At 43.7% G+C, this 10,654-nt stretch overlaps 1 non-coding gene across 1 annotated transcript; it reads right to left on the bottom strand.

Annotated features, from left to right (window-relative positions):
• Nucleotides 1-8,216: 8,216 nt before the first annotated feature.
• Trnas-cga (transfer RNA serine (anticodon CGA)) lies at nt 8,217-8,291 on the bottom strand. Its single transcript has one exon. It is a non-coding gene; the product is annotated as a tRNA-Ser (tRNA).
• Between the last annotated feature and the right edge of the window lie 2,363 nt (nt 8,292-10,654).

Below are 10,654 nucleotides of genomic sequence, written 5' to 3'. Positions count from 1 at the left end.
TTCACTTGAATCGTCTGTAGAATGAGGATATATAGGGGTATGTTACAGCTGACAGTAAGTAAGATAATACTAGTTTCTGTTCATACCAGATAGTAGGTAAATAAGAAGAGTTGAAACCAATGTACAGTGTTTCTTACAGTAATGAGGTAATGAGATGACAACAGGCTCAAATGGCTCTGAGCACTATGGGACTTAACATCTCTGGTCATCAGTCCCCTAGAACTTAGAACTACTTAAACCTAACTAACCTCAGGACATCACACACATCCATGCCCGAGGCAGGATTCGGACCTGCGACCGTAGCAGTCGCTCGGTTCCGGACTGAGCGCCTGAACCGCTAGACCACCGCGGCCGGCTGACAACAGGAAACTGTAATAACAACAATGTGGAATATAGCTTATCTTTATCTGTAGCAGTCCTTGTTTTGCTGTCTTGCTATTAGATGTGGCCGACATTCTCGCAAACTGTATCGCAGTTGCAGCAGAGCTTCGAGCAGTGCAGGTCTATTTTTCAGTAGTTTCAGGAGTAGGCAAGACACCCACTTATATATTTTCATGCGATATAGGTCAGAGTAACATTGGGTGCTGGTGACTGAAGCATAGTGGTTCCAACCAGCCGCCAGGCGTTCCTTTAACATCGTCAAAACCCAGTACTCGGGATTCTCATTTCTGCCCAGCCAGTGCTGTATCTTGTGGTATACTCGGAGAATATGCTGACAAGCAGTATCCTCAGTTTCTTGCAGAGAAGCGATGTTGGTAGTTGTTCTGTTGCCAGTCTGATGCAGCTTCTGTATCTGAGGTGGTTCAGAGCCTTTCTCGGTTACATGACCATGCAACTTGATGAGGAATCCTTCAGCACTCTCTACTATGGTCTGCCTTTCCACATTAGAATCCTTAAATGTTTGCATGTCACCGCCTCTGACTGCATGCGAGAATAGGGTATTCTCGCGAACACGGTGACGAGTTCCCTGAGGAGAGTGAACCTGATGTGGGATTTTCCTTCTCCTTGGCTTCACCAATACTACAAGACTTTCTTGATTGAAGCCTGTTAGAATGATGAGAAGGTCCTCGTTTCCCCCCAAAACTATGACGATTGAATGTAGTGGAGGAGTGTGGGGGTGAGCGAGGGGGGGGGGGGGGGAGCGGCTGAATATATGGCGGTGTTGATAACCAAGGTAGGCTGTTGGCAGCTTCCGCTGCTTGCTTGGAAGCTATGCCTGATTTGGCCAATTTGTACATTAACACGTGTTCTTCGAATCAGAGAGGAATTTTTCCAGAGTGACACTGGGTACCATCGTTTCGTTAAAGATTATTTCTATATAGCCTCGTCCGGAGGATCTTCTCGCTCACTCGTTCTCCTTGGTGCTGGTGCTCAAGACAACTAACAAACACTACAACAGATCTTGAACTGTATGTTGACTGAATGAAAGGGATGTAGCTGTCTCAGATATCTGAAAATGACTGCTCACTGTATTAAACAGTTCGACGAGATAGGCATCCTCCATCGGGAGTGGGAGATCAATGCCATCTCACAAACATCTCACTACTCCACCACCGCAGGCATCAACTACCAACCATTCCAATAACATCGTGACAGTACTGGAGGATGAAATTCGGCAACGGAAGCGCTACAAAACGCTGCGACGAACGGCCTGAGTTGACCTGCTTCCTCAGCTTTGAAATCGCTCGAAGTTCAACACGCACCATCCGTCGTACAGTTGGTATGACGAAATACGTCTCGCAGACCTTTTTTGTATGAAATTTAACGCTCCTTATTTTCATAAATAGTCAGCTTTGCCAAAAATTGCGGCGTTTTCTAGTTATAAGCGAAAAGTCCATTTCTGGGCCGAACTTTAGTGGGACTTTCAAAATTCAAATTCATCATCTACGAAAACATATAGAAAGCTTGTCAAAAAAACCTCTACAAAACTTGCCGCTATTTCACCTTTCTGGGCAACATTTGTCTGGACTATAGTGCATAGGATAGGAAGTAGTAGAAAAACGCACTTTATTTAAAAACATACTAAAAACTAAGCTCGAACGAGTCCACACGGCTCTCACTCGACCGTCTGGCTGGCGGTGTGTTGGTCTCCGTGTTCTGGGCGTTCACGCAGCGATCACTTTCTTAAACAAAAGTGTTTCCTCTGGAAAGATCGGAGGGGAGAAATTGCTTTAAAGCGTAGTTTTTTCTTTGTGTTATGAGTGGATTCTTTTACGAGTCTACTCTAGGAGCCTTACACTGGCATCACACATTGTTAGTGCAGGGTACATATTTGTTGCACTGCGGAATTGTTTTACTCAGGTTGTAGGCGTATTTGTCAATATACTGAGTTACTAATTTATCGGTGTATTTTGTTAAAAGTACTGCACTACTGGAATGGTTAAACGTTGAAAGCTAGTTTTTTTTTTCTTTAATACACACAACTGTTGAACTTGGGCATGGGTATTTTAAGAAAATCGGTACGATTGTGGCAAATAGCAACAGGTGGTGCGAGTGCTTACAGTAAATGTCTTGGTGTCATTTTCTTGTAGTATGTCATTCACACTCTGTAACGTCAAAGAGCCTTACCTCAGTAATTACGGTATAACGGTCGATCAAAAAGTTTCCGTTCGAAGACCGTACACTTCAAAACTAGTATGGCTATCAGGCAAACTCGCCGTGAGCTTTTAGGCAATAAGTGTCGTGCTGTGTGAAGAAGTCCGTAACTGCCTGCTTCATATCCTTTTCCATGAGGAATCGTCGATCCTTCAAAGAGGAGGGATGAGGACTATAGGGCCGGAGTTCGAGTGTCCCCAACTTGAGTTGGCATAACTTCTGCATTACAATATTTGCGATTGGGGATGTGCCTTACCATGTCTTTTTGGACCGTGGGAGCGCTGCCTTATTATCTGTTCCAGGACGGCACAGTACTTTGGTGACCTCGCCATGCGTTGAGGACGGAGACGGGTCTCATGAGTGACCATGGTATCCTAGAATAAAGGACCCTCTGTTTCCGAAACCAGCACTGATGCACTGCTCACCTGTACCTTGCCATCCAAGGTCACCTGGCCTCGCTCCACTGCTTTTCTCTGTCGTAGGTGATAGGGGAGTGTACAGCAGGTCCATTGATAGTGTTGAACAACTGAAGCAGAGACTTGTACACCTTGCCAAAATTTGTCTAACGTTACTGAGGTCTTTGAAATAATTCATACGTTACTGTAGAGACGGGTGCACTGCTGTATCCAAATGGTAAAGAAACACATGGAAGGCCTCCTTAAACACCCAACAGTGCATAGTAACTTGTAACGTGTAATGTGCCTAGGATGTATTGCATTTCTTGTTATGGTAGGCCATGGGCTAATTTTGAACTCGATTGGAGGGCATTTAATGAACAAGTCTACGTTTCAAATACACGGGAATTCTGTTTTGGAGAGCTGAGGTTCAAACACGTGTCCGTTCATTGTGTTTCAAATTTCTTATAGTTTCGCTCAATTACATGAGGCATGTGCTAAGATGGTTTATTAAGCATAGTCCCGGTCAATTGCCTGCTCCATCCTTTCCATGCCGCGTCCGTGTTCAGTCTCTAGATACCCCGATGTTGATGGCGTATTCAGCACTAATCGTTACTTATTTAGCATGAAAATCAAAGTGCAAACTGGCAAGCCAAAGAGATGAATTGCATGATCAAATTACAGGCGTGGAAAAAGGCCCTGGGAAAATACCACTGAGAAAACGGGATAGTTCCGTATGATATATTCTAAGACGTAGTTTGATTAGACCGCAGAAGGGACAGTTGCAGTTAAAAACCGTAGTCAGGGACGTAAACGAAACTTGATATACTGCCTGCAAGACACTTGGTGTAACAAATAGGAGAGCTCGGGGCGGAACGGGATACTTGATGTTTAACAATTTCTTTAAAATAAGGGAACACAAGGAAACACTTCTTAAAGTGATTAAAAGACTCCTTGTAGTGTAACCTAATGTACCTTATTTTAAAATCACTTAAAACAATACATTTTGCATTTCTTACAATTTTTCAAAGAAAGTCTTGCATATTTCCCGTTCCGCCCCACCCACGGGGCAGAATCGGATAAGGGTATTTTTTGTTAAGTTACTGCATAAACGTTGAATTTGAATTACGAATATCGTATTAAACTATGACAAAATGCTGTGTAACAGGCAATTCAGACTAAGGAATGTGTAATTTAAACAATTAAAAAGTCATTCTTCAAAATAAGAAAATATTTTAATGTCATCCTGAAAAATGTACAGTGCTTAATAACCACCAAACCACTAACCACTAGCCCTTTCGACAATAGTCACAAATCAGTATTTCCTCTTCATCTTCACTGTCTATGCCAGCACATGAATTGTGTGCCCACTCTGGCATGCGACGCAGCCCTCACTAGAAACGGAGTAGAAGTCCCCACAGCAGAGACACGCAGCATCCTCTCTCTCTCTCTCTCTCTCTCTCTCTCTCTCTGATTCTCTCTTCTCCATCATCTTCATTTTTCTTAAGATCTCTGATGTCCTCTGTTTTGGTTTTTTTGGGTGTACAGTTCGATACTTTTGCCTTAAGTTGCATTGCACCTGACGTCTCTATCCTGACATTGTTCATATTTGTGCACCCTCCTCCTTTCTGTAGGCCTACTTTACGTGCGACAGCATTCTACAGTTCCTTCTTATAAGGAGAATCTGTTAATACGACGGTTTTTCCTTTTCGTGTTGTAGTCCGCCGAGTATTTTGACAGATTAGTGGGATTGGAATGACAGCTTCGGGCAATATCTGGAAAGCTGAGTTGTTCGGCGAACATAGCTGGTTGGGAGAGTCTGGCATCCATGAACATCGAGGCTGGATTTGCTTTCTACTTGCATCAAAATATGACGGGGCAGAACGGGACACTATCCCATTCTGCTCCGTCCCGTTCCGCCCCAAGAGCACTTTTGAGGTTAACAACTTTTATGGAGTGTAATAACTGACGTATTTAAACGCATTAAATAACTAAAGTACAACAAATGCCATGCATGTTAAGGGAATGTGTCATTTTAGGATATACAATTAACAGTTAACAGCTTGCCTAGCGTTGAAATTCACCAGACGTTAGGACAACTCAAGCGGTAATGTGAAGGACAACAATTCACTTAGATCTCGCACTTCAAACTAAATCAGAATGGCTGCCCTCACTTCCATTCGGAGAAATAGTTACAAGCCCATACAACAGGTTGCAACACTGTCCAGTCTTGAAAAGAGCAATTTCCCATTACGCCCCGCTATCCCGTTCTGCCCCGAGTTCCCCTACTCAGAGGAGAGAGAAAGAGGGCAGAAATAACATAGAAGGTGCTGTTAATCCTCTATCTTCACCTCCTATTTGAACCTGTTCAGTTGTTCTTAGTAGCTACATCGTTATGCAGGATTCAACTATGTTTTATTCGCCTTCCAAATGCTTTGAAACGTATCACCGCAAGGATCAACTAATTTTTCTCGTGTTTCTTGTTTCAGGTTGAAATTGCTGGACAGTCTGAGCGTCAGTTGCAACAAATTTTTAAGAATTGTAGTCCTGGTGGATAATCCCAACCTCCAGCAGTTTCCGCGAATGGTCAGCTCTTCAGTGGAAGAACTGCGCCTGGACAACTGTAACCTTGCGAGCATCGACGTTGGGATCGTCGAAGGGATGCCCTCCCTCAAGTTTCTCTCTCTGATTGGTAATCGACGTCTCCACTGCCCGTCCGTGAAAACTCAGTTTAACGTGGCTCGGCCCGATCTCCGGGTCGACTGCGAAGATTCTGCTTCGGATCTCCCTTCCTCTATCTTTCCTGATGACCATAAAGCCACTCCAGAAGAATCGCTCAACGAATCAGATACCACTGGCGGTGAAGAAAGCACTTCAGAAACATCACACAATGAATCCAATGAAGCAGATTCCGCAGTCGAGAACAAGGAAAACTATTACACTGCAAATGCTGCGTCTGGTATTCTACCATCATTTGCAACCATTGCTGTTATATCTATCATCATAATTATTTGAGTTTTATAATGCTTCACTATTGTTCCGGAAATAAAAATAATTCGAATCCCGCGGTTCCTACCAAGGTGTTCTGGAGGTTTCTCTAGATCATCAGGCTAATGCTGGACTGGATGTCCCCTGTGAACTATTCCCCACCCCACTCCCAAACTACTGTAGTACTTGACTAAAAACAGTAAATTTCTAGAACAGCCCGCAGAACTCTAAGGAGGAGGGAATGAAAGTAGAGAAAGGAAGCTGTTGCACAATTAAATCATCGTTCTTCAGGATCTTTAAACTAGTTACAACTCGAAATTTTCATGATATTATTAATTTTTGAAACCAGTTTAAGTACTAATCCGGTAAACTATACCCAGCTACTTTTTTAAATTTTCATTTATTCTCATAAAACAGTATTCGAACCTTTTCAGGTTCCGACATGTATCTCACATGTTATCATCCAAAGATGAGCCTGAAAAGCTTTATACATTGCTACGTTCATATTCAGTGCATAGTCACGTATTCTAGACAACCTGTAGAGGATAAGCTTATTCGTGGAGGACCCTACGGAACTAACGTTTTAAAATTTAATCAGTTATGAAAATTTCTCTTTCTTATCGAATGTATACGGAACAGACTCCTCGATGCCAATCAGAGAGAACGAGAACCATACTCTTACGAAAAAGACAAAACAAGCAGATAACCAAAAAAAGAAAGAAAGAAATTAGCAGCAGCCTGTCTTTCGAGGACTCGGCAGAGATATGTCGCGAAGTATCGAAACAAAGTGACATTCATGGAGTAAAGGCAGCAGGCCTAAGTGTATGAAGTAGGTTGATAAAATGATACCAACGCATCGACACCTTTTTCGGCAGACGTAAGTACTTTTTTTTCATTTCTACGTACTAACATAGATGTGTTATTAATAAACGTTTAGAGGCAATTCTGAGTCAAGTCATCATACATTCTGAATTAAATGAAGCCATTTGTAGCAAACAATTTGCTTTGTACGCTTGGGCGCGTACCCGTAAATACATAGATGCGCTACAGGCTGTTTTCTCGACTTCAGAATCTACTAACTTTGTCCTATCAGACTGCTAGTGAAAATTCTGGACCTTGAAGTAAAAACCGACAAGTATTTCACAGTTCGCATCGTGTAGCTGGCCCTGTTAATTGCAACAGCAGTGCACGCCAAACTCTTGGTTTATCTACAGACAAGTAACCCTGTTCGATCATCCGCGGACGTCTGTAGCAGCACTCGCCGCCGGCCTAGGCATACACTGAAAATAGCAGTACAAAAAGCCGTGCACATTACGAAAGACGTTCATTTTAGTGAGAGCATTTTTGCCTCTTATAAACACGAAACATCCGGAGAAGAAAGAAAACGTGCATGCCACGTTTTACTCTAAAAGATGTTTGATATGAGACAGTCTGATAAAATACAAAATGATTAGGTTGTGTTAGTAATAGATGAAAATGAAGAAATCAGATGTTTATTTAAAATTCTTGCTAAAAAGATGTAGAATATAGTTCGCTTCTACAGTTGGTAAGGCTTCCATGTCGCATCTAATTTCGCTCTCGTATCGTGGGCCGTTAGCATAGGCGTGACCTCTGTACGCAGGAAGCGGTACTCAACGTGGGCCCACACGAGTGCTTCTTGACCGAGCAAGCTGCCGAGTCAAGTATCAAGTGACTGCCTGCTGGCCGGTATACACCGATCAGCCGAGACATTATGACCACTGCCCACCGCGACGCTGCGGTCACGCGATGCGGTAACAAAAGGGTGTAAGCGGAGCAGACACGGACGGCGGATCACCCTAGCCAACATATGGGCTTCAAAAGGGGAAACCACTGAGATATCGACTTTGACTAAGTACAGAATATTATTACACAAAGTCTGTGAACGAGTATCTCGAAAACGGCGAAGCTGGTCGAATGTTCACGTGCTACTGTCGTGAGCATCCACGGAAAAAGGTAGAAGGACAGCGAAACTACCACTAGGCGCTAAATAGCTGCATGTCGACGACTCTTCGCAGAATGTGGGGTTCTGAGGCTTGTATGCTCTGTAAAGTAGGATAGATGTTGATCGGTGGCATCTCTGCCGAAAGAGCTGGTGCACACACAAGTGTTTCGGAGCACACCGTTAATCGTACAATATTGAACATGCAGCCAGAATGAGATTTTCACTCTGCAGCGGTGTGTGCGCTGATATGAAACTTCCTGGCAGATTAAAACTGTATGCCGGACCGAGACTCGAACTCGGGACCTTTGCCTTTCGCGGGCAAGTGCTCTACCAACTGAGCTACCCAAGCACGACTCAGGCCCCGTCCTCACAGCTTTACTTCTACCAGTATATCAGCGCACACTCCGCTGCAGAGTGAAAATCTCATTCTAGAAACATCCTCCAGGCTGTGGCTAAGCCATGTCTCCGCAATATCCTTTCTTTCAGGAGTGCTAGTTCTGCATGGTTCGTAGGAGAGCTTCTGTAAAGTTTGGAAGGTAGGAGACGAGGTACTGGCAGAAATAAAGCTGTGAGGACGGGGCGTGGGTCGTGCTTGGGTAGCTCAGTTGGTAGAGTACTTGCCGGCGAGAGGCAAAGGTCCCGAGTTCGAGTCTCGGTCCGGCACACAGTTTTAATCTGCCAGGAAGTTTCATTGAACATGGAGCTCCGCAACAGATCACCCTTACGTGTTCCCATGTTGTCCCAACGAAATCGTCAGTTGAGGTTGCAGTAGGCCCGGAACCATCGGAGTTCCAACGTCGATCAATGGAAGCGTGTCGTCTTTTCGGGTGAACGACACTTCTGCTACACTAGGTCGATGCTCGTCGCCACGAACGCCGTCATCGAGGTGAATGGCAGCTCCAGACGTGCAGCGCGCCACGGACGCAGGCCGGTGGGAGCAGTATCACGCTGTGGGAGACACTCTCCTGCGCTTGCATGGGTCCTGTGGTAGTAATCTAAGAACAGCTGACAGTTGCGAACCACCTGCATTGCTTCATGCCTCATGCCTCCTCGACGGCGCTGTCATCTTTCAGCAGTATAATTGTCTGTGTCTCGGAGCCAGAACCGTTCTGCAGTCGTTTGAGCAGCGTTATAGTGAACTCACACTGATTTCTCGGCAACCAAATTCGCCTGATGTAAATCCGTAAATCCTATGAAACCCATCTGGGTCACTATCGGGCACCATCACCACATACGCAAATCAGCGGCCCGTTATTTACGCGAATCACATGGCCTGTGCGTAGACATCCCATATCTCCACAAAACTACCAAGAAACGTCGGATACCTGATACGCAGAGTCAGTGGTGTATTTCGTTATAAAGACAAACAAAGAAACTATCAAGCAGGTGGTGCTCGTTTGTGTCGTGTGAAACTGAGGTGCGCTCTCTAGAGAACACTTTACGAATACTTTGAATTAATTACCAAATCTACATCCCTCCACTTTAACATCTCATACCCAGAGAAACTAATGTCGTCAGCGTCTCTCTGCTGGCGCCTGACTTGACCTCCCATGTGTTGCCATTGTTTACACTGCCTGGCACTCGTAGGTGACAAAAAAGTTTCCTGCAGTTGCTGCTGGACCGGGTGACACACAGTGTCACGACGTGTAGGTAATTCCAGGACGCATCTTATCATAGTCGGTACGTAGAGCCCAAATGCTTCCGTGACAAGATGAAGGAAGAAACAAATTTTCTTATGAGGGCTGAAACATCACTGCGTAACTCACAATCTGGTCATTTTGCGAATTTGAGTCTTACAAAAAGAAGTAGTCAGCTTTTCTTAAACAGATAATAGGAAACAAACTGAAAAATAGTGGAATTATGTGAATGCGCTTAAAAATTGTCAAGGACTGGACGCGGTTTCGATCTAAACGTACATCACAGTATATCACTGGGGTACTCGTGATCTTGATCGCGTTCGATGGACCCTCATTTTCGTTGTCTGCTGATGTATTTCAGGTTCTTAGCATCTGAACTTGTGCCCTTACACTTGTCAATCACTTGTCTCTGTACGACTGTCAAAAATTTATCACAAGGACGTTTATTTCTTGTTCAGTTAAAACTACTTCTTTCTTTCAGTATCGAGGATCAATACATGATTTGGATTCACCGCTGAGCAACATACACCTCAGAATAATGGGACTCTGGTGTTACCCGAAACACGAAGAACACGAATTCTTTTTGTTTCCTCGCCGCCGATGATGTACGATGAAATGAGAAGATGACGCAAAAGCTGGAAAATGACGCAAGGAACTCAAGATCAATAACTTAATGAACTGAGAAACAAATACAGTACATATGACAAATAAAGTGTCTATAAATGTTGAAGATCTCAGAATTTATTTTGCAACCAATTTAAAAAAAACAAACTACGTATTTACGTTTTAATATAGGACAACTGCTACTGTTGATGTAAGAAAATTTGTAAGGAAATAACAGATTTTCGAACAAAGAAACACACTAAGTCACGTTGATTTGCAAAAGACGTTCTATCAGTCATAAACTGCATGACTGAGCGAAAGCCTATTAAATTCAAGACAAATGACGCAACATCATGTGAGCGCGCGTCAGTATTTTAGGTCTATAAAAATGAGTGGCGCTTTTCATCTCAAAACGATTCTCATACATACGAATTATTAGCATACAAATAAATACACTAAGCAAATGTGTATTA

The sequence above is a fragment of the Schistocerca serialis genome, chromosome 7 (assembly GCF_023864345.2).
Source record: "Schistocerca serialis cubense isolate TAMUIC-IGC-003099 chromosome 7, iqSchSeri2.2, whole genome shotgun sequence".
In the NCBI taxonomy this organism is placed as follows: domain Eukaryota; kingdom Metazoa; phylum Arthropoda; class Insecta; order Orthoptera; family Acrididae; genus Schistocerca; species Schistocerca serialis.
Note: the sequence above shows the minus strand (reverse complement) of the source record. Positions and strands in the feature narration are given on the sequence as shown.